The sequence below is a fragment of the Pseudorca crassidens genome, chromosome 15 (genome assembly GCF_039906515.1).
Source record: "Pseudorca crassidens isolate mPseCra1 chromosome 15, mPseCra1.hap1, whole genome shotgun sequence".
Lineage (NCBI taxonomy): Eukaryota > Metazoa > Chordata > Mammalia > Artiodactyla > Delphinidae > Pseudorca > Pseudorca crassidens.
Window position 1 is genome coordinate 60,079,523 of NC_090310.1, and position 25,498 is coordinate 60,105,020.

The 25,498-nt window shown below is 40.3% G+C and overlaps 1 protein-coding gene across 2 annotated transcripts in view; it reads right to left on the minus strand.

The window, feature by feature from the left end:
• The window catches only part of PTPRA (protein tyrosine phosphatase receptor type A), a 183,487-nt gene extending 158,409 nt beyond the window's left edge, over positions 1–25,078 (minus strand). The window contains exon 1 of one of the 2 annotated variants that reach the window (XM_067707651.1): positions 24,793–25,078. The gene's annotated coding sequence lies outside the window, so the exon portion shown is untranslated. The remainder of the gene's footprint in view (positions 1–24,792) is intronic. The other variant, XM_067707652.1, reaches the window with a different exon arrangement.
• Between the last annotated feature and the right edge of the window lie 420 nt (positions 25,079–25,498).

Consider the following 25,498-nt stretch of genomic DNA (forward strand, 5'->3'; position numbering starts at 1 on the left):
ATTTAAAATTCTGCTAGTGTAGTATTTAACACAATTTATAAAGAATTAAGTTTTGTAAGAATAGGTCATCCTCACTTCTTTACCCTTCTCCATTCATACTCTTCCAAAACAGGATGTGCCTCATTCACCTTTGAAATCTAAGTACCTGCCTAGTATGTAGCAATCAATCAAACAATTACTGTTTCCCAAACTGACAAATATCTTGCTAAGTTATGTAAACCCGATACTAAATCTTTAAAAGGGAGAAAAAAACAGATGGTTTATTCATTTGGGATACGGAGGAGATTCTAAATCCTCCACCACCCTTGTTAACCTAAAAAATAGTACACGTCAAAAAAGATATCTTGGGAGCTTCCCTGGTGGCGCAGTGGTTAAGAATCCACCTGCCAATGCAGGGGACACGGGTTCGAGCCCTGGTCTGGGAAGATCCCACATGCCGCGGAGCAACTAAGCCTGTATGCCAGAAGTACTGAGTCTGTGCTCTAGAGCCCACGAGCCACAACTACCCAGCCTGCACACCTAGAGCCAGTGCTCCGCAACAAGAGAAGCCACCGCACTGAGAAGCCCGTGCACCTCAACGAAGAGTAGCCGGCACTCACCGCAACTAGAGAAAGCCCGCGGGCAGCAATGAAGACCCAATGCAGCCAAAAATAAAATAAATTTTTTTAAAAAAAGATATCTTCCTTCCTTTGAAAGTCTTTCATAAACGAACTCAGTACAAACCTTCTCTGGATTTATTTTTCAGCCTTTACAACCTCACCAATAATTCTATTCCTTATGTATAAATGGAATGACCAACATTTGCTGAATGCTCCTGGTGAGTTAGATGTGTTACATAATTTAGCTCATTTACTCCTCACCACAACCCTATGAAGTGGATGTTATTATGCCCCATTTTGCAGAGAGGAAACTGAGGCACAGAGAGGTTAAGTAACTTGCCCAAGGTTACATATCTAAGATGGAATTTGAACCAAGGCAGTCAGCTTCAGAATCCACAAAAAATATTTTAAAGAGCACATTATTTCATATTTTTATTTCATCAGTGGATAGCCTTTAGTGGGCCAGTTGAAAACCTTCATTGTGCTAAATAAAGGTCAGCATATCTACAATTCTTAACATTTTAAATTCATAAAGTTAAAAACAAAAAATAAAATCTTCAAATTATACTTAGGAATGTTTTAAAATATTCTTAAAAAGAACTAAACATTAATAATTCCGTATTTTAAATTCCAGTTTAAATTAGGCATAAAATCTTTAGTTAAATCACCGCAGTTTTGTTTAGCAAGCTCTTAATACTTAACTGAATCACATCTATTTAACAACATTCCCAACCACCCCTCTGGGATGACCCGGAATCATCTGGCCCCAACCTTCCCAAAATGAATTATTAAAGAATCTCATGCCTTTAAAAGAAAGGATCAGACCAGTGGTGGCAGCTGCCAAAAATGAGTTTACTGCCTGGTTTCCATGACTACATCAATCTGAGACTCGTGTAAGAGAGAAGACGTATCCTTGGAAACCAACTCTTGGCTTCTCTCAATTAAGAAAAGGAGTGGGGAAAAAAAGAGCAAAGGCTTCAGAATAATTTAACTTGTGTTTAATGTGTTCACTGCACATGATAATCAATGGCAAAAGTCCTGTCCCAATCAAACTTGTGAGAAAGTTATATGGTGCCTAGTGGAAAACCCCAAATTGGTTTTACAGAGATTATCTTATGACCCATAAACAATTATTTTCGTTTCAGACTTTAAAAGAAAATCACAACAGAAGCTCTACCAGTAGAACTTCATAAATAACGTCTAACTGGGACCAGTATTTGGTAACCCCTCAACTGTACAACTGCATGCCACCATCTGAACTGTCCACACACATCCCATATACTCTAGAGGTGTCCTTTGTTTTAGGTGCTACCAATTGTGAAATTTCAAAATGGAAGGTTTTTCCAAATTCAGGAGCAGACTGAATATATTTATGAAAATAACTATACTTCATAAGAAAAGTTACAGGTCCATTCATTTCAACTTCACTTTCTATGAAGTGCAAATGAGCTTTAATGAAATATATTAAGTACAGCCTCCCAGGTTTTCTTAAACCAGGACCCTACTTCCCTGGAGCTATAAATATACTTCCTGTCATCAATAGCAATGGCTGTAGCAACCTCTCTGTTCAAAAGAACTAAAAATACATTTTTGTACATATCCTCTCTTCTGCTACCCACCCACCATTCCAAGAGGAACTGACAGAGGGAAATGCAGAGCTGTGTAAAGTTAAGCTGAGAGCAATGCAGAGACTGTAATTTTCCTTTAAAAAATAAAAAAAGGCTACCTTCAATTGAATACTGTCTAGGGGAGGTATTAATCAGCTATTACAGGGTCAGAGTAAATTTTAAAGTTTTTGGAGAAGCTATTCCTGATCACAAGTTATATTTACTGTTATTTGGGGACCAGTGCCATTCCGTTAAACCATGTTAGAAATTCATGCATATTGGAACTATGCAAAGTAAGAATTTTCTGTATATAAAAGTGACTCATGGAACTAGATGGGGGTGCTCAGCCAGCACTTTCAGTGGGGCTGGGGTCAATGAGATAGCCCTCATGCTCACGAGACTGTTACCCACAATGGGGCTGGAGTAAAAAAAGACGGAAAGCTAGATTCTAAATGTCAGAGAAAGGAGGTACAAATTCAGAAAGGGGAAACACTAGAAAAAATCCTGTGGTACTGAAACAGAACTAAACATATCAGAGTGAAATCATGGCTTTCAATATTTATAGGCATATATCGATGTTTGTGTATGTTTTGTATATACATGTGTATGTATATGTATAAATTATTACAAACCCTCCAACCACAAACCCCAGCATCTGTGTTTCACTTCCTGCCCAATAGGGAAAATTTCCACCTAACAACTTCCCACCACCACGATGATAAAGGCCCTCATCCATATTTTCCCCTCATGCCTTCTGCCTCCTGACCCTAGTGCTTCTCCCATGTGGCCCTGCATAGCATGGTGCCTCCTGCATCTGAGGAACTATGAGTAATAAACTTCCTTCAGTGGCATTGACTTCTTCATGCCATCACTCAGTCGTACTTATAAATTAAATCCCAGGTATATTTTAAAACAATATCCTACCTCTGGACTCTAATAGAGCCTAAGAGCAATGATACCCCAGAAGAAAAGAACATATCTGGTATTCAGATCTTGTTTTCTAAATATAGCCCCTAATAAAAGGTCTGAACCAGAGTTCCTTGATGAAATGGTTGATTCCACAACTGGGGCAGTGAAAGTACAAGATGAGCATGGAAAATCTCACTGTGCAAAAAAGTTAAGAAAAGTAAGTGATCAAAGAATGATGGGGACATGAAAAAAGGGCCCAGGAGCCAGCTTGAAAGAGTGCCTATGGCCAAATTTGGGACAATTCGAGCATCAAAATAAATGATAAATGAATAACACAGGAATCCAGGAGTTCATGCTAATATGTTTAAATGATTTTAAAAAAGAAAAAAGGGACCACTTGGTGGTCCAGTGGTTAAGACTCCGCACTTTGGGACTTCCCAGGTGGCGCAGTGGTTAAGAATCTGCCTGCCAGTGCAGGGGACATGGGTTCAATCCCTGGTCCGGGAAGATCCCACATGCCGCAGAGCAACTAAGCCCGTGTGCCAGAACTACTGAGGCTGAGCTCTAGAGCCTGCGAGCCACAACTACTGAACCTGTGTGGCACAACTACTGAAGCCCATGCGCCTAGAGCCTGTGCTCTGCAATAAGTCACCGCAACGAGAAGCCACCACACCTCAATGAAGAGTAGCCCCAGCTCGCTGCAACTAGAGAAAGCCCATGCGCAGCAGTGAAGACCCAAAGCAGTCAAAAATAAATAAACAAATTTATCACAAAAAAAAAAAAAAAAAACAGGCTCCACACTTCCACTGCAGGGCGCACGGGTTCGATCCCTCGTCAGGGAACTAACATCCTGCATGCCACGTGGCATGGCAAATATATAAATAAATAAATACATAAATAAATACAAAGAAAAAAAAGGGGGAGAGAAAGCTTTTTCTTAAGTGAAATGCCAAATGATGAATGCAGAAGGAATGATGAAATTTTAAAAATTTTACCATCTGGTAACCACTGTAGTAATAACTGACTCAGGCACAAATCATCAATAGATGCTACAACTAGCAGGTAAAAAGTTGATGAGAAATGAACTATTCATATAGCCTCAAAGTATCATCTCACAAAATGTATAACGTTTACTTACTAGGAAGTGCAAAACACTTCCGAACTAACTTTAACTGAAGAGACACGAAAACTAAATGCAATGTATGGTCCTGGATGGTCTCTGAATTAGAAATATGACGGAAAGGAAGAGGTTTTTCTGCTTTTGTTTTTGGAGGGGGGAGTGGGTTTTTGTTATCTTTTGGGTTTTTTGTTTGTTTGTTTTTACTGTAAAGAACATAACTGGAAGATCAGCGAAATCTGAGTGGTGTCTGTGAATTAGCAGTATTATATCAATATTTATTTCCTGATATTAATGAGTGTGCTGTGGTTCAACAGAAGAGTATCCTTGTTTTGAGGATATACATACTGATTAAGAGGTTACAGAGCCTTCTGTCTGCAATTTACTTGTCAAATGATTCAGAAAAACTGTATAGCTACATGGATATAGTGACAAAGATAAAGCAATTATGGTAAAATGTTAACAATTTACCATTAACAATGTGTAATCTCAGTGAAGAATATACTTGGCCAAACAGCAAATAAATACTAATTTCCAAAGGACTAAAATCATATAGCCCGTATTCTTTAACTACAATGCAATTAAATCTATAAGCCAATATTAAAAAACCTCACAGTTGAAAATTAAAAGACACACTTATAAATAACCCATGGATCAAAGAATAAAACCACAATGGAAATTAGGAAATAGTCTGAACTGTTACTGAAGAAATTCCAACCAAAATATTAGTAATCTGATGCCATCAATGTATAAGATAAAAAGATAATATGGTACACACCATGACCAAATTGTGTTTCATTTAAAAGCTACCTTTCTAATTAATGAAAGGTAGTTGCCAGGGGCTAGAGGGAGGTAGAAACAGGAACGTCCTGTTTAAGAGTTCCACTTGGGGATGGTGAAAAAGTCCTGGAGATGGATGGCGGTGATGATATCACAACAATCAATATGAATGTACACTGAACTGTATGCTTAAAAATAGTAAAAATGGTAAATTTTGTTACGTATTTTTTTAAAATTATTTATTTATTTATTTATTTTTTAAAGGCAAATCCATTTATTCATCATTTTTGGCTGCATTGGGTCTTTGTTGCTGCACACAGGCTTTCTCTAGTTGTGGTAAGTGGGGGTTACTCTTCGTTGTGGTGCACAGGCTTCTTATTGTGGTGGCTTCTCTTGTTATGGAGCACAGGCTCTAGGCACACGGGCTTCAGTAGTTGCAGCACACGGGCTCAGTAGTTGTGGCGCGTGGGCTCTAGAGCGCAGGCGCAGTAGTTGTGGCACACAGGCTTAGTTGCTCCACGGCATGTGGGATCTTCCTGGAGCATCGCTCAAACCCGTGTCCCCTGCATTGGCAGGCAGATTCTTAACCACTGCACCACCAGGGAAGTCCTGTTATGTATATTTTACAATAAAAATTATATAAAATGAGCCCAAAAGAATAAAACAGCATTTTCTCATGGAAATTGATTAATGTAATTTATTATACTGACAGATTAAAGAAATAGCATATGAATACCAATAGATGCAGAAAAAGCATGGGATATAATTCAACATTCGCTCATTAAAAACTCTTTGCAACAAGGAATGGAGGGGAACTTCCTTAATCTGATAAATGGTGTCTACAGCCCTAAGATCACACGGTAGGATTCAACAGACTCCTGCCAGATCAGATAACACTGCACAGAATATAAAACCTTGCACCCTTCTTTTAAAATTCTACTACAATTATTTGAAATGTAAAAGACAGAAAAAGTAGTTATCTCTTCTGTGCTGATAAATATTGTTTTGATGTCAAGAACAATTACCTTAACAGAAAAGCGATTCTTCTAAGCTACTAACAGCAAAAAATGGCTTCAGATCAACAACTTTAAAATCAAAATGAGGGACTTCCCTGGTGGTCCAGTGGCTAAGACTCCACGTTCCCAATGCAGGGGTCCCGGATTCGATCCCTGGTCAGGGAACTAGATCCCACATGACGCAACTAAGACCCGGCACAGCCAAATAAATAAATAAATATATTTTTAAATAATAAATAAAATCAAAATCATTTTGAGCAGGAAGTTAATATCCAACAATTTTTTAAAATAGTACAATTCTGTTTTCTAGAGTAACCTTTTCCAAAAGAGTTGTCCTTATTAGAGGACTCAGCAGAAAACTACGCTCTTTGAAATTTGGCAGATTAGTGATATCTTTCTATAGCTAAAATGAATAACCAGGTACTACAACTTTGACATTTTTTTCAGACTAAACTCATTCAAGTCATGTTCTCTTCAACTGAGAAGGTTGGAGCCTGGTCTATCCATTCATTTGTGCCTTAGAGCAGGTGAACTCTTTCCTGATAACCATCTCAGTCCTGCCTGCAGTTGCTCCATGTAAACAGAGATGGAGTCACCACCTATTCAAGGCACCACTGCTGTCTTCAGCCTTCTTTATTTTCAAAGTAAGTTGGATGTGTCACTAATCAGCAATTGTACTCATGATTTCAAAGTATTTTCCTAATTCAACAAAATTCAATTATGAGAAATGATGAGTAGAAAACTGCCTCTTATTTGGGCAACTGTGGACTCAGCTTAGAATAAGCAAAGCTGTAATCACTACTGCAGGATTTCTCAAATTTGAGAGATACAAATTACCTTTTAAAGGAAACAAAATTTTTAACACACCTTCAATGCTAATTAAAAAATTTTTATTAATGAATAAACGTAACACTGTGCTATTATACAGCTATAAAACCAAAACAAACTTATATAAAAATATAAAACCAGTAAGATTCATATTAACAATATTAATAGATAACAATCGATTTAATGCTGAAATTAAATCACTAGTCACAACATGGCTATTGCATCACCTACTACAACAGTTTTCTTTTTTTTTTAAGCTTGGCATGCCTAAACACATACGTCATATAATACTAATTCTCCCATCACTCTCCCATTCAAACAACTGCAAACAAGTTGCCCAGCGTGCCCAGCACTACTTGGCCTTCCACTGACTGGTCCCACAAACTACTTACTTACAAATAAAGACATAGATAACCAATGATCCTAAACACACACACAAACATGGGCACTGAAATTGTGTGGCAATACTCAGTTACAAGGTGGGCAGTCATTCATATGCTTATAGTTCAGGTTACTGAAATTTTAAAAACTATTAGAGTCTACTCAGAGAAATTTCTCTTCAAAATATATCCAAGGACCCCCATTTGAGATACTGCATTACAGTATGACTGTAGAGGTTCTATTGAAAACATTCACCATATCACACAATATCCCATTTAAGAGGAAAATGCCTCAAACCACAGTGCCAGGAAAGGCTGTTTCTCACTACTGATGATGGTTTCTATCTTGTAAGTCAAGTGAATCTCTTGGAACCTTCGGCTAATATAACTTGAGAGCTCAGTATACAGTCTTCTTTAAATAACTGCATAGAATCTAATGGACTGCGCTACCATAATCAAGCACACACTATAAAAATCAAACATTACAAAAGAAAATACGCTGAATAGAAGGTATCCTTCCCACCAGGCATCCAGTTCCCCACTCCCCAGTGATCATTATTACTGACCAGCTTCTTTGGTGTCTTTCTGGAGAACTCCTAAATGCACTCTCTCTAGAAACACACACACAATGGTATTATATTTGTATCAGTAAATTACTTCAAATTCTCCTTAGAATGAGCTAGGCCATGAGTATTTCCTTCACTGGTCCTAATATTTTAGAAATTACACTGGTTTTTTGTTTGGTTTTTTTTAGTTGTTTTTTGTTTTGTTTTGTTTTTATTGATTTTGGCTGTGCTGGGTCTTAGTTGCGGCATGCAGGATCTTCGTTGTGGCACTCGGGATCTTCGTCGCAGCATGCAAACTCTTAGTTGCAGCATGCGTGTGGGATCTAGTTCCCCGACCAGGGATCAAACCCAGGCCCCCTGCATTGGGAGCACGGAGTCTTACCCACTGGACCACCAGGGAAGTCCCAAAATTACAGTGTATTAGAATTAAATAATTTTAGGGATAGAAGGATGTTAAACCATCAAGTCCCTTATCACTTTACAGAGGAAGAAACTGTGACCGGGAAAGACTTGCCTAAAGTCTCAAGGCTAATTAGTACTACCAGAAATAGAACTCAGGTCTGCTTACTCCAAACCCTTTCTTTATCCAAGGTGTACTCAAATTTCTTTACATTTTCCACAGTCATCAGGTGATTAATTTGTCTTAACCGTGTGAAATTAGAAGCAAGAAGTTCCCCTTGTAACAGAGTTTTTCTCAGGGGATGAACGACTGATTATTTGCAATTAAGTCTGTTTAGTCACCATCGATACACAGATCTGTCTGCACCAAACACAGCAACATATTGGGTTGGCCAAAAACTTCATTCGATTTTTTTCCCTCAGATGGCTCTGGTAGGGCTTAGTTGTCTTTAACTTCAATTGAAACAATTTTGTCAGACTGTATTGTGACAGCTATCATATCAGCATGCATTTAAAAACAAAACTTATCAAAATTGGTGATTTCTCTGTAGCCATTTTAGTATTGAAGATGGAAGAAAAAAAGCAACATTTTCGGCATATTATGCTTTCTTATTTCAAGAAAGGGAAAAACGTAACTGAAACGCAAAAAAAGGTTTGTTCAGTATATGGAGAGGGTGCTGTGACTGATCAAACATATCAAAAGTGGTTTGTGAAGTTTCATGCTAGAGATTTCTCCCTGGACGATGCTCCACGGTCAGGTAGACCAGTTGAAGTTGATAGCGATCAAATCGAGACATTAATTGAGAACAATCAATGTTATACCATGCGGGAGATAGCCGACATACTCAAAATATCCAAATCAAGTGCTGAAAACCATTTGCACCAGCTTGGTTATGTGAATCGCTTTGATATTTGGGTTCCACACAAGTTAAGGAAAAAAACCTTCTTGACCCAATTTCCACAGGTGATTCTCTACTGAAATGTAATGAAAATGTTCCGTTTTTAAAACAAATTGTGACGGGCGATGAAACGTAGATATTGTACAATAAAGTGGAACGGAAGACATCGTGGGGCAAGCGAAATGAACCACCACCAACCACACCAAAGGCCAGTCTTCATCCAAAGAAGGTGATGTTGTGTATACGGTGAGACTGGAAGGGAGTCGTCTATTATGAGCTCCTTCCAGAAAACCAAACGATTAATTCCAACAAGTACTGCTCCCAATTAGACCAGCTGAAAGCAGCACTTGATGAAAAGTGTCGGGAATTAGTTAACAGAAAACGCATAATCTTCTATCAAGATAATGCAAGACCGCATGTTTCTTTGATGACCAGGCAAAAACTGTTACAGCTTGGCTGGGAAGTTTTGATTCAACCGCTTTATTCACCAGACATTGCACCTTCAGATTTCCATTTATTTTGGTATCTATAAAATTCTCTTAATGGAAAAAATTTCAGTTCCCTGGAAGACTGTAAAAGGCACCTGGAACAGTTCTTTGCTCAAAAAGATAAAATGTTTTGGGAAGATGGAATTATGACGTTGCTTGAAAAATGGCAGAAGGTAGTGGAACAAAACAGTGAATAAAAAGTAAACAACTTTACTGTTCAATAAAGTTCGTGGTGAAAATGAAAAAATGTGTCTTCTATTTTTACTTAAAAACCGAATGAACTTTTCGGCCAACCCAATAATCGATCATCCCTAACATTCTTGGTAATTTCCAAGAAACAAAGTTGAAATTTAGGGTAGCTACACAGCCCTTCGAATCATCAAAAGAAAAAGAAATGTTATATTACAGAGCCCCCAGATTTTGGTATCGATACCTGTTCATCAGCAAACATGTCTGTTTACTATATGCCTAGCACTTGGCTCAATGTTGAACATCAATGTATTGAACACCTAATGGAATTAATAGACATGCTCAATACATAATTGTCCTCAATAAACTAACAGGAAATTAAGACATGAAAATGAGTAATTAAAATACATTGTGATCGGAACTTCCCTGGTGGCTCAGTGGATAACACTCTGCACTCCCAATGCAAGGCGCCCGGGTTCGATCTCTGGTTAGGGAACTAGATCCCACACGCATGCTGCAACTAAGAGTTCACATGCCACAACTAAGGAGCCCACGTGCCAAAACTAAGGAGCCCAAGTGCTGCAACTAAGACCCCGTACAACCAAATAAGTAAATAAATATATTTTTAAAAAACCAAAAAACATTGTGATCAATACTGTATTTGTTATACCAACCCTAAAAGGAGGAAAAAACAATTCCTAGGAGAATTCAGGAGACTTCCATAAGTGGGTGATACTTCAGCAGGGTCTAGAAGACTATGTAGTAGTGCGGTTACTTAAGTTTTTGTTTATTTAATGAATTCAGTTTCAAAGAGAAAGATAAACTAAATCATATAGGTACAGTCTTTGGCAATTACAGTGAAGGTTGCAAACTGGTAGCACACTGTGTTATAAAAATATTGAATATGAACTCTTTAGATAGGCCATGGAAACTCCAGTATGACATATGACCCAAGAGATCTACTTCTCTCATTCATATAAGCTGCCCAGCTTCCAAAGACATATTTGAGTTTGCATCCCCCGACAAACTTAATGCCAAAGATAAGGGAGATGGAAAGAAGAGAGTAGAAGAAAAAGACATCTTAAAAACCTTCTGAGTTTTCAAGCCATTACATGGGCTTACAGTTTCTTGTTTAAAGGTATTTTCCAGTTTTGGAATCAGAAAACTTACAAAACTAGGAAACGAACAGGAAAAAGAAGGAAATAATAAAAAGACAGCTTTAGATGCTGAGTGAGGTTAGGCTCACTGAAGAACTAAGGGAACTCACCTGCTGCCACCAAACTCAAAGTGCAAGTAATATGAATCCATGCCTCAGCAAAATTACATATTACTATACATCCTGGACCACCAAGATCCTTCTAAAACCATTAATCTGCATGTGTCAGTGTATGGATTATTATATAAGTGTCTGGATTATCACATAATATGATTAAGTGACTTGATAGAAATAGCACAAGGATCTATACCTAGATCAGAATTGAGACAGTCAGTAAGGTAATGCTCATTGGAGGAACTGATCCCTACCTAAGAAATTATAATGCAAGGTAAAAAAGAGGGAGATGGGCAGTCCAAAAGACAGAGGGTCTGAAAGAGCACAGCACAGTCAAGGATACGGGGAAAAGGTAAGGCTAAAGGGTTAAGAGGGGTTGGTCACAAAAATTTGCTCTGATAAGGAGTCTGGATTTTACCCAGAGGATTTTAAACTGGGGAGTGCTATGATTAGATAGGGAAGTCAAAAAGATCACTCTTGGCAGCAGTGTGATACATGACGTAGAATAAGGAAATAATAATGGGTAGACAACTAGGGAATCTGCAGCAGTCATCTAAATGAGAAGAAACCAGAACTAAGGGACAGAAGAGGTGGGGGAAAGCAGGCAAATTTGAGAAATATTAAAGGTAAAACAGATGGGAATGCAACACCAACCAGAAGAACAGTGTCATCCAAATTTCTGGTTTGGGTTACAGGGTTTTGTCATTCATCAAGACAGAGAATACAAAAGTAACACATTTAAAGGGAAGATGAGGTCAGTTCTGAGCCTGTTACAGGTGCCTGGGAAACAGTCCAGTGAAGATTACCAGTAGGTTGCTGGCTATCATCCAGCGCGAGGACGAATTTTCTCCTACTTAGCAAGGAGCTGGCAGCCGAAACCCTGGGCATAGGCATATGCTTCCAGGAACAATGCGTAGGATGAAACACAAGAGGGCTAAGGATGTACTCTTTGGTAAGTCAAAGAGTGGTCACCGAAGAGAGGCCTAAGGGGACTGAGGAGTGGCCAGAAAGGTAGAGAAAAACCAAGAAAGTGTGTCACAGAACTCCGGGGAAGATGGTTCAGGAAGCAAATGTTGTACGGTTTATCCCATTTACTCAATTCTTCTCCCTCTCTCTTCCCTCTCCCATCCTTGCCACATTTTCCCCCATTGAAACCCCAGGAAGATAAAAGTTACTCTGTGATCAATTATGCAGCTACACTGTATCCTGACCAACTACTACAGAGGAAAAACAAAATCAAGGTCATTATAATATTTCCTAACATTTACTGAAAGTTTACTACATGCTAAGAACTCTGCTAAGCACTTGGGGTGAACGATCTAATCCTTAAAACAAACATGCAGTAAAAGAGTACTACTGTTGAACCCATTTATTAGGTGAGGAAACAGTCTCAGAAGGGTTAAGTATTAATACTTTGTCCATGTTCACAAAGCATGGCAGGTATGGGATATGAACTCTAGTCACTTCCAACTCCCCAAATTAAAATAACTATAAAGCCTGACAAGGAAAATACGAAAGAAATACAAAATCCAATCTGGGGACTTTCCTGGCAGTCCAGCGGTTAAGACTCCATGCTTCCAGTGCAGGCAGTATGGGTTGAATCCCTGGTCGGGGAACTACGATTTCCACATGCCATGCAACGTGGCCAGGGGGCGGAGGGGGGAGGAACTAATCTGATTCAAGGACTGGCAGTGTTTGACAGACTGACAGTATAAATGTATTTTAAATATCTAAGAAAATTTAATTCACTAACAAAGGGGTATGAAGGAATTTAATCAGTTAAGCTTGAATTAACATTAATTAAAGAGCAAGTGAAAGTTACTGTTCTTATTTCTATGTATAAATTACAATGCTTACAAGTACAATAACAAGACTAAAGAAAAACTAGGTTTTTAAATTTGCCACTTAAATAAATTGAACATTAATTTGAAACCCAAGTAATTTTTAGTCCTTTTCATGAACAAAAGCCCCACTCAGACATTACAAAACACACATAACTGAACTGCTCTGTTAACCACTACTTGCTCTACAACAGCATTCTTCAAAGTAGAACTTCTGAAAGCTAAGTGCAAGTGAATAAGCAGGAAATGTTAGTTGAAATGTCAAACTTAAGTAACTCTCACAGTATACGGGCATGACGCTTTCTGGAAGGTTTCACAAGTACTGTTCATAGTGCCTAGGGATGCCTCTGAGAAGGGGAACTTGGAAGATGAGGGAGAGAGAATTACCTTTTACGTATATTTTTAGTACTAACATCTGAATATTTTAACATGTACATGTATCATTCAAATGCATACATGATTTTAAATGAAGCAAATTTAAAAATATACACACTGGGGCTTCCCTGGTGGCACAGTGGTTGAGAGACCGCCTGCCGATGCAGGGGACACGGGTTCATGCCCTGGTCCGGGAAGATCCCACATGCCGAAGAGCGGCTAGGCCCGTGAGCCATGGCCGCTGCACCTGCGCGTCCAGAGCCTGTGCTCCACAACGGGAGAGGCCACAACAGTGAGAGGCCCACGTACCACAAAAAAAAAAAATTTTTTAAATAAAAAATAAAATAAAAATATACACATTGATTAAAAAACATAAAGCCATTATTTTTTCCATTTTCTAAAAAGATGCTTTCTCAAATTTACCTTCTCCTTCCCACCACAGTCAGCCACTATTGAGAATCACTGCCTCAGAGCTTCACAACTGCTACCAACAGCACTATTGCTAACTGGGTATGAACTATAGGAAGAAAAAGGATCTTCTATCACTTCCACCAACTAGTAGCAAGATCCTGGGCAAGGCTAACTCCCCAGAATGGAGAAACAGAGAAACACCAGTTGGAAGTCACTGTATATTCAGCCCCTGTTAACAAAGCAAGCAGGTCCAGGTGGGAAGCAAGGTGCGCTGGAGAGCAGTGGTCTCACAGACAGCAGCAGAAGCACTGATTCAGGAACTGGCCGCATTCCTTGAAAGGTGGGTAAAGCATTCAAATCAATTGAGGCATGGAAAGGGGCACCAGAACAGAAGCATTCCTGTGAAAGCTCTCCCCCACACTTCCCCACCTTTCCTTTTAGAGGAACACTGGAAGTCCTGGAACTATTCTATATACTGATGTACTGCTGATACACCAAATGGAAGACATTCTCTTTATTAATGGGGTATTACTAATGCGTTTATAATACTGCATTAAGCCACCTGTCAACCAGTGTTTGAAAACTAATTGATGGTTATTTGTCAATCAATATTTGAGAACTCTTGAACAATTTATAGCAGCCGGGTTTTAACTTCTCCCCACACACAAAAGCTCAGTTCACTTTCAAAAAGCCAAAAATGTGGAACCCTACTAATGCTTCTACTGCTTAAATCATGCTTATCCACAAATCTCCATTCCCCTATGCCTAGCCAGTCCAGAACACCATCAACCCTGGCCAAATATGCTCTAACAATCATGAAACTAGTCTCTATGCTCTGTCCAGTTCATTCTCCACAGTAATGACAATCAAATTTTTTGACTGCACACCAGTCAATCAATCAACACGCACATCCCCAACATGTGTTCACCAATAAATATGATAAAGATACTAATATATATAAATACTACAAAAAACAGTCATTCATTTCCAAATGTAATAATGATTGTAATAATGGTTTTTATATGGGAAAATATAAAAACCATTACTGCTATCACTAAGATGTTAATATCAACCTTGTTTTAAAAATATTTAGTGTGATCCATATGATCAAATATTTATTATGCTTGAAAAATCTCATTTTAATACTTTGTGACAAAGCAATCTGAAAGCCTGGTTTCAAATCAATACTTGGTTTTAATGGTTATCATAGTCCAAAAGAAATATGGGTCCAAAAGGAAGAAGCACTACGGTTGTGCTTACTAAAGAGTGGTATTTCTTTTTCCAACCCCATCCAATTATACAAACATTTCCCTTCAAATTTGGCTAGCAAATGTCTATCTTCCCTTGAAAAGGAAACGACTCTTGAAATTACTCTTGAAAACTAGTCAGAAGATTTTACTTTTTAAATTTCTAACAAATGGATGTGAAACCCACTAAAACTAAGAGCAAGAGTAACTCTATAATAAACCCTTATATACCTATTATCCAGCTTCAATGATTATCAGTAATGGTAAATAACCTACAACCCTCAGACACAATGAATTATCTTAGAGCAAATTCCAGACATCCTATCATCTCATCCATAAATACTTCAGTACATATCTCCAAGGGAAAAGAGTTTTTTCTTTTAATATAACTATACTATTATCATATCTTTAAAAACTTAAAACAATAGTTTAAAAATCATTTAATATATTAAGTGGTATTCAAATTACTCCCAATTGTCTCATAAATACCTTTTTACAGTTAAATTGTATGACACAGGATCTAATCAAGGTCTACACATTACATTTAGTTAATATGTCTCAAGTCTTTTCTAACCTGTAATAGTTTCTCCACTTTTTTCCTTGCCATTTATTTGAAGTAACTGGGTTCATTTGTCCTACTGGATTTCTCACATTCTGAATTTTCTAATTACATTCTATAAGCTGATTGTTAGATCTAGATGCTTAATTAGAGTCAGGTTTGATTTGATTTTGGTAGGGAAAGACTATTTCATGAATGGTGTTATATTTTTCCTATTGTACCACATGAGAGGAACATAAAGTTTGGTTGTACCCATTTTAGAGATGTTATGACTGATTAGAAGATTGTCATTCTGATTCTTCTATTATAAAGTTCCCTACTGGTTTTAATTGCAACTGATGATCAATGTCTAGGTCTTTTATTTCATTAGATCATCTGGAAATTTTTTTAGAAATACATTTGGAGATGTTTATCAGGTAAGAAATTTATGCTTCCAAGTTTTTCATGTGTAAAAATATGAGAGTTTTTATAGATGCAACAAAATCACAATGAGCCCATGAGTCACTGGGGAAATGCAAATCAAAACTACAATGAACTATCACTTCATACCACTAAGATAGCTACAGTCAAAAAGACAGCATAACAGGGGACTTCCCTGGTGGCACAGGGGTTAAGAATCCTCCTGCCAATGCAGGGGACACAGGTTCAAGCCCTGGTCCGGGAAGATCCCACATGCCGCGGAGCAACTAAGCCTGTGAGCCACAACTACTGAGTCTGCGCTCTAGAGCCCGCGAGCCACAACTACTGAGCCCACATGCCGCAACTACTGAAGCCCGCGTGCCTAGAGCCCGTGCTCCACAACAAGAGAAGCCACCGCAGTGAGAAGCCCGCGCGCCGCAAGGAAGAGTAGCCCCCGGTCGCCGCAACTAGAGAAAGCCCGCACACAGCAAAGAAGACCCAATGTAGCCAAAAATAAATATATAAAATAAATTAAAAAAAAAAAAGACAGCATAAATATTGGTGAGGATGTGAAGAAACTGGAACCCTTGTGCATTGCTGCTGGGAATGTAAAATGGCACAGGTGCTTTACAAAACAGTTTGGCAATTCCTCTAAAGTTAAACAGACCCATTTAACCCAGTAATTCCGCTCTATATCCAAGAGAAATGAAAACGTATGCCCGCACATGTACTTGTGCATGAATGCTCACAGCAGCATTAATCGTAATAGCCAAAAAGTGGAAACAACTCAAAAATTCACTAACTGATGAATAGATAAACAATATATCTAAACAATGGATTATTTATTCAGCTATAAAAAGGAATGAATGAATTCATGCTACAACATGAATGAACTCCCCAAAACATTATGCTAATTAAAAGAAGTCAGTCAACAAAGGCCACATTTTATATGATTCCATTTATATAAAATGTCCAGAACAGGCAAATAGAAAGAGTAGGGGCTGCCAGAGGCTGGAGGGAGGGTGGAATGGGGAGTGAAGGTAATGGGTGCAGGGTTTCTCCTTGGTGTGATGAAAATGTTCTGAAATTAGATAATGGTGATGGTTGCACAACTCCACAAATACACTAAAAATCACTGATTGTACACTTTAAAAGGCTGAATTTTATAGTATGTAAATTATATCATGATAAAGCTTCTTTTTTAAATTACAAGGAAAATGTTATCCCATAGCATACTTGTAAGAAAAAAGACGTTACTTTCTCATTCACTGTTAAAATAACATCTTTACTTGAAGAGACAGATTAAGGATATTAACTTCTCAAATAATATTAGCTAGATAGCCATTTATCACAGAAAAAGTAGGCTTTTTTTTTTTTGGTAGAAGTAAAATGTATAACATCAACAACTCCACCACAAGATAACCAACAAGATAACCTGCCTCAATAGTTCATGAAGAGGCAATGAACGCATTTCATTTTTCATTCAAGTGTATGTTCTGTTTACATTTAGACAATTATTCCATACAACATTGTTATGAAGGCAGTCATTTACTATTAAGAATGTTTTCTCCAGTATAACTTTCTCCAGTAGCTCACAAAAGAAGTGATTTTTCTTGGATTTCTTTTAATAAAGAGAATCTAGCAAATACTAAGGCATGCTAGAAGCTTCTATACTTTTAAAACTATGTAACAAACCTCCAACACTGAAAAATTTATTCTAATATTGCTTGTTCAAATCTTCAGCAACATTTACTACATCTTACAAGAGTATCTGCAAACAAAATTTAGTCTTAGTTTCTTGATATATTATTTTCCATACACTATATCAACCTTTTTGTGGGTGCAGGCAGTGCGGACAGGAGAACCTGCCAATGGTATGTGCCTTTTGTTCATTTATAAGAACAGAAAACCTTGAAATAGATACTTTAATCATTAGGCTAGTAAAATTATGTACAGCATCTGATTGAATAGCCTATGTCTTTTTTTCTTTTCTTTTTGGCTGCACCCCACGGCTTGGGGGGATCTTAGATCCCCCACTAGGGATTGAACCTGGGCCACGGCAGTGAAAGCGCTGAGTCCTAACCACTGGACTGCCAGGGAACTCCCCAGGCTATGGCTTTAAACATCATTGGGGGAAAAAAAACATGCAGAGCTTCTCTTTATGCTCCAGATGCTTAGTTTTCAAATGTCTTGTTGTTAGTGATAGCCTCATATTTTACTATTTAATATCTCAGATTCTATATAATCTTAAAACAAGATTCCTATAATGACAGAGGATGTAAGTCTATGTTTCAAACAGAGTTCTTGATACCTTCCAATGTAATACGAGCTGACTTATTTAATCTGACTTAATAGCTCACTGAGCGGGACTTCCCTGGTGGTCCAGTGGTTAAGACTCCAAGCTCCCAATGCAGGGAGCCCAGGTCTGATCCCTGGTCACAGAACTAGATCCCACATGCATGCTGCAAATAAGACTAGGTGCAGCCAAATAAATAAATAAATACTTAAAAAAAAAAAAAAAACTGCTCACCAGAACTTCATAATAGGAGCTAGACAAGGGTCAGCTCTGCCATTTTGTTTGTTTCCTTGTGCTTGCGTTATTAATATTTTCTTCAATCACTGGTTTCTTTGCAGGGATCTTTTTAAGCCACTTGTTCATTTTGTGAAGGTTAGTTTAATGAAAGCTGAATAATATAGACTGTTATCAATATGTTGCAATACACTGAAAGTAAATGTATATATACAGGGATTTCCCTGCTGGTCCAGTGGCTAAGACTCTGCGCTCCCAATGCAGGGGGTCTGGTTCGATCCCTGGTAGATCCCACATTCTGCAACTAAGAGTTCACATGCCGCAACTAAAGATCCCACATGCCACAACAAAGATCTCTTGTGCCACAACTAAGACCCAGGTCAGACAAATAAACAAATAAATTTTAAAAATTTTTTAAATATATATACAAAATGTATATATACAGCTCTGCTTGCTTACTGCAGGACTCCCCTCTTACTTCTGGACACCCAAACACTGTTTGACCTACAGACCCAAGAAGATGCCAGTGACAGTCCCTAAATGTAACGTTTTATCATTGTTTAGATAAAAACAATAAAAAGTTCAGCATCCCAGCATCTTATCCACCTCACTTGGAAAACTACTGCTTTGGATTGCAGCCACAGTGAACTTTTCACAACTGCAAATCAGATCAGTTCACTCCTCTTTTAAATCCTTCAATGGCTTAGCCCTGCCTTCACGATAAAGTCCAAAATCCTTACGTGGTGTATAGGGCCCTCAACTCTGGCCCCTGCTTCTCTCTAGTCCAGTGGTTCTCAACCCTGGCTGCATATTAGAATCACCCAGGGAATTAAAACATACATATACATATATATATATATATACGTAAGGTACCAATTCCTTCCTAGCTCAGGGTCTCTGTGTTGTTTAAACTGCAAGCATTGTTGAACTTCTCTGGTGCTCCCAAGACATCTTATTCTTCCCCTTTGATCACATCTATAATTACCATCAGGTGATTAATGTCTGCCTTCTGCATTAGCCCATAAGGACAGACATCACAACCAAGTTACTGGAGTATCCAGTTATCTGGAGTATCCCTAACTACCAGCACAATGTCTGGTATTTTCTACTGAACAGCACCCAGTTTTCTATTTCATACCAGTATGATCTTATCCTAAATTTCCAAAATATTTCTGGCCTATCAACCATGTCTTTCTTCATAAAAAAGTTGACTTTAGCTACATAACACTTGGATATGATATAACACAGCACCGTTCTTCATTCAAAATCTAAATGAGCTACTAAAACTCATTTAGTAGCTCATTTAGATTTTTTCTAAAGTTTTTCTAAAGAAATGTAAATTAAACCTAACTCAAAGTACTATTACATTACATTTCTTTTAAATTAACAAAATCGAATATTAGGTTTTTTTAAATTTATTTTACTTTCGGCTGCGTTGGGTCTTCGTTGCTGCGTGTGGGCTTTCTCTAGTTGCAGCAAGCGGAGGCTACTCTTCATTACGGTGCACAGGCTTCTCACTGCGGTGGCTTCTCTTGTTGCGGAGCATGGGCTCTAGGCGCGCAGGCTTCAGTAGTTGTGGCACACGGCTCTCAGTAGTTATGGTGCACGGGCTTAGTTGCTCCACAGCATGTGGGATCTTCCCGGACCAGGGCTCGAACCCGTGTCCCCTGCATTGGCAGGCAGACTCTTAACAACTGCGCCACCAGGGAAGCCCAAATACTAAGTTTTGTTTGTAACAGCATTGGCTGTATTGTCAGGAAATAGGGCCACAAAAATTGCTGATGATGTTGTAAACTAGTTCAACCTTTCTAGAGAGCAATTCGGCACTGAAACCATATTCTGATGCAGTGAACCCATTTTAGGGGTAAGAGTGCAAGAAAATAATCCAAAAGAAGTATTTGAACAAGGGTACTCAGAAGTACCATTTATAATAGTAAAAAGGAGAGAGAAAAGGAAAATAAAAAACGATCGCACAAACTACAGCTATCAATGCATAGAATACTATTCTGTGATTTAAAATAATAAACAAAATGAGTAAATATAAAATATTTGATGTTATTCAAGAAAACAAAAATCATATGCTGTATTTACTTTACTCGCCATGTACATATAAAAGGTTTTAACTATAAAAAAAAACTATGCCTATACACTGACACAAATGGATATGAATTTAAAGTAAATACAATTTCACATTTAATGGATTCTCTTTTCCACAGAGAATATACTAAAACAAATTTTAACACTGGGTTATTTGAGGGTTTGTTGCTCAATTGTATTGTTAGTGTTATATTATTGCTATTTTTGTTGTACTCAGACTCACTAAAAAAATTTCTTCAAATTTGTCATTTGGGAACATATTAGTTATTACATTAGAAGTAAAAAGACAAGATTGTATATTTGGCCAGATTCCTGCTTATAACTTAAGCTTCACCTGCACCTCATTTTTCCCACATGAAGGTGGAGAAAAACAATGCAACAATGTTTACAAACTGACTCTGAGAACCTCCAATGAAAGATGCTGGGCAAATACAAATATCAGAGCTGCTTAAAAAAATCACCACCACCCAGTGTTTTGCACAAGTCACTTTATCCTTCTGAGACTCAATGTCTCCTTCTGCAGATAGAAAGAAATAGGCTAGAATCACATGAGGGGAGGAGGTTAGGTGAGGGAAAAGCACCTGAAAAAGCAGTCTATCTGAAAAAGCATCCCAGGCTACCCTGATAAATACTCTGATGAAGATCTGTTTGAGGTCCATTCACATTTTTGCAAAGAGGATAAGTTAGTACAACCCCCTCCAAGGGGTGGTAATTTGGCTACATGTCTACAAATTTAAAATGCACACGTATCCTTTGACCCAGTAATTCCACTTCTAAAAATATACAATTCAGGGGCTTCCCAGGTGGCGCAGTGGTTGAGAATCTGCCTGCTAATGCAGGGGACACGGGTTCGAGCCCTGGTCTGGGAGGATCCCACATGCCACGGAGCAACTAGGCCCGTGAGCCACAACTACTGAGCCTGCGCGTCTGGAGCCTGTGCTCCACAACAAGAGAGGCTGCGATAGTGAGAGGCCCGCGCACCGCGATGAAGAGTGGCCCCCGCTTGCCACAACTAGAGAAAGCCCTCGCACAGAAACAAAGACCCAACACAGCCAAAAATAAATAAATAAAAAATATACAATTCAGGTAATTTTACACATGAGCTCTTAACAAAGTATGTAGAAGGATATTCATTATAATGTTGTAATAGAAAAACCTGGAAACAACTTAAATGTTGTTTGATCCAAAAACTAGTTACAAATAATAGTGCAGCCAAACAATGAAATAAGTAAAAGAATATCAATAAAATAAAAAGAATAAATAGCTCTATATGTACTAACATATAATGATTTCCTAAGTTAAGTAATGATTTTCCTACGTTAAGTAAAAAAGAGCAAGATATGGGAATTCCCTGGCAGTCCAGTGGCAAGGACTCCGTGCTTTCACTGCAGAGGGCCCAGGTTTGATTCCTGGTCAGGGAACTAAGATCCTACAAGCCAAGCCGAGCAGCAGTGAAAAAAAAGAAGAGCAAGATGTGACTGGTATGTACCATGGGGTAGGAGTACGGATAGGCAGATACATGTTTATACAGGAATAGTGTCTATGTAAAGCCACAGAAACTGGAAACTTCAACCATCTCTGGGGAGGTCAGGGTAGAAGGGAGGCATTTCTCTATACATACGCTTTCATACTGCTGGAATTTTTTCTCATAAGTATGACCTGTGCCCAAAACTCAGCAGTATTCTCTTTAGGCCTCACTCTGGGTCTAAGAGGCTATGATTCTGCCTCTGTGAAGCCTCACCATTGCCTCCTAAATTGGAAGGGTATTAACATCTGGCCCCATACTGCCCCTGAATGACCTTTCAAAAGCCTGGTGTGCCCAAGTCCCTGACCTCCTTTATCTTTTAGTTTTTTAATTTATTTTATTTTGTTTATTTTTATTTTTGGCTGCCTTGGATCTTTGTTGCTGTGTGCGGGATTTCTCTAGTTGCGGCGAGTGGGGGCTACTCTTCGTTGTGGTATGCGGGCTTCTCATTGCAGTGGCTTCTCTTGCTGTGGAGCACGGGCTCTAGGTGCGCCAACTTCAGTAGTTGCGGCACACAGGCTCAGTAGTTGTGGCTCGTAGGCTGTAGAGCACAGGCTCAGCAGTTTTGGTGCTTTACCCTCAAAGGTAAAGATGTGACTTCCTCACTTTTATTCTGTATGCCAAGCACTTCACCTGGCAAACAGAATACATGTGAACGTACTTCAGTCAGAGGACTGGCTTTTCTGGTTTCTGAATTTCACCTAGGTGGTAAATTAGTGTCTAAAAGGTACCCAGTGAACAGCCTCCTAGATTGTACCCTGCCTTACAGTACGCACATAGTCAGGCCACTTCAGGCAGGCAGAGGTGAAAAAGAGATGGTGGGGCTTTTAGCCTTTCAGAGACAGTCAAGCAGACTGAAGGCCAGTGGCATATGAGACCGGCCAGCTTCTGCCTGTTGATTACTTATGGGGGCTGGATGGGATGGACATGAAGAGATGGGGAATCAAGATACTAAAAGTCATAGGTGTGCACACCAAGCAGGAAACACTCAGGAAAGATTCTCTCAGGGGACTTCCCTGGTGGTGCAGTGGTTAAGAATCCGCCTGCCAATACAGGGGACACAGTTTCGATCCCTGGTCCGGGAACATCCCACATGCCACGGAGCAACTAAGCCCGTGCGCCACAACTACTGAGCTTGCGCTCTAGAGCCCGCGAGCCACAACTGCTGAGCCCGTACGCCGCAACTACTGAAACCCATGCACTCTAGGGCCCATGCTCCACAACAAGAAGGCACGGCAATGCGAAGCCCGTGCACCACAACAAAGAGTAGCCCCACCTGCTGCAACTAAAGAAAGCCCACGCACAGCAACGAAGACCCAACGCAGCCAAAAAAAAAAAAGATTCCACTGAATTAAAAAAAAAAAAAAGATTTTCTCAGGAAGTGGGTACCTGGAAGTAAACATAAGTGGAAGAGATGGGACAGGACCTGTAAGACAATCGGGAGGAAGAAACCTCTCAATATGGAAGATGAACAGTTGAACAAGGCACAGCTCCTGCCCTCATCAAGCTTCTCAAATGAGAAGGGCTTTAAAGGAAGAGGTGGAGGTTGGTAGGTAAAGGTGGGGAGGAAAGAGGATCACACAAGCAAAAAAAGAGGCAGTCAAGCAATTCTGATTGGCCAGAGAGGGGGATGAAAGGAAGGAGAATTGAAGGATTCAGCTAAAAGTAAAAGAGTAAGTTGAAGCAAGACTGTCAAGTGCCCTGTAGGACCTGTTAAGGCATTTTGGGCTTCATTCACCCTATGGGAAAAGGAAAGCGAGGGAGTTTTAAGTAAACAAGTGACAGCATCAGATCTGTGTTTTGTAAAGGAGTGGCCAGGCAGGAAGATGTTCACCCATCTTCCACCACCAGTCCTCTCCTTGCCCACCATCTTCTGGTTCTAGAGCTGCCTTAATGGCAAGCAGGTGGCAAGAGAAGAGATCTTTCAGGAGATGTGACTGGTTCTAGAGCAGGGATCCCTACCCTGGGCAAAGGCTTCTGAAGGCATTCACCCTCCTAGAGAGGTCTTAAACATTCCTATTTTCCTGTCTTACAAACATCATTCACTGACCTCAAAAAAAAAACAAACAAACCCTCAACATTAGGCTCAGCTCTGCCATTATTATTTTTATCTTCAGGAAATACAATTAGGAACTAATTTTTCAAAAAACGGTATTCTTTGTGTTATTCACCAAAAGTAAAAAAAAAAAAAAAAAAAAGGAGGAGACCTGCATTCCCAATTGGCTCATTTTAAATTCTGGGCAGCTCTGAGCCCCTGCTTCCCTTCCTAAGCGGCCTCAACTGTAGGGAGTGGACGGTAAAGAGAGGGGCCCGGGGAAGAAAAGTTGGTCACTGTAAGAGCAAATTTTCTCGTGCCAGGAGTTTTCCTCTTTCTTCCCATTAAATGGACCTGAGCAAATTCTGTTCTCGCTGTCCAAATTTCTTCTTTCAGAATGAACTATGGCAGCGCCCCCGCCCGACCCCAGGAGGACACACGCAAAGTTCCTGGGCAGTAGAGAGGGGTCGGCGCCCGGGCCGGCGCGTTTCCGGGGACACCCCCCACCCCACCCCACCCACACAGACGGACAGCGTTTCCGGGGACACCCCCCACCACACACACACACACAGACAGCGCAAGGATGTGGGATCCCTGGAAAGCCGGATGGATCCGGCCCGGAAAAGAGGGATTTGGGATCGGGCCGGGGACCCCTCCCACCCGCTCCCGCGAGCCGCCCCCCCGCCTCCGGAGCCCGCCTGGGCGGCGGCAGCCGCGAACACTCACCGAGTCCGGCGTTGGGCGGGACCGCTGGGGACGAGGACGGCGGCTCCGCCTCTGTGCCGCGGCGGCGTCTCGGCCCGCCACACGCCCTCAGGGCCGCCGCCCGGCCCACGGCTCGGAGCCCCGCGGCGGCGGCGGCGGCCTCGCCTCCATGGCGAGGGGAAGCGGCTGAGGGGCAGCGGCTGAGGAGCTACCGGGCGGGCGGCGGTGATGGCGGCGGCAGCCTCGGGTCCGAGCTGGAACGCGCGCGCGCGTCTCTGTCAGCGCCGCACTCGCCGCAGCCTCGCTCCCGACCCGGCCTTGGCTGTAAAGAGCCTCCTCATTGGTGGTTCAGAGACGGGCGCTGGTTGGCCCAGACAGAACGGGCGTCTCCTGGCCCTCCTGGGTCCCGCCCTTGCGCGCCTCCGAGCGCTCTCTCGCCTGCCAGCCTGGGGCGTAAGGCCGGGTCTCACTGTCACCGTCTCACTGATGGCCTGGGAGATGTGCACCCCAAGGCAGCGCACATGGACCCTGGGAGCACCGGCCGACCGTGCACCAACACCGTCCGCCTCTCTACTGTCCCACCTCCCTGGATGTGGGCCTTCTTCCCAGTTTACAGATGCGGAAACTGAGGCCAAACACAAGTTACACCAATGTCTAGCGATCAGGGCGGCCTGGAACTCAAAAATCGTCTTTCCACTCCTGTCTCCAAACGGGTTCCCTCGAACTC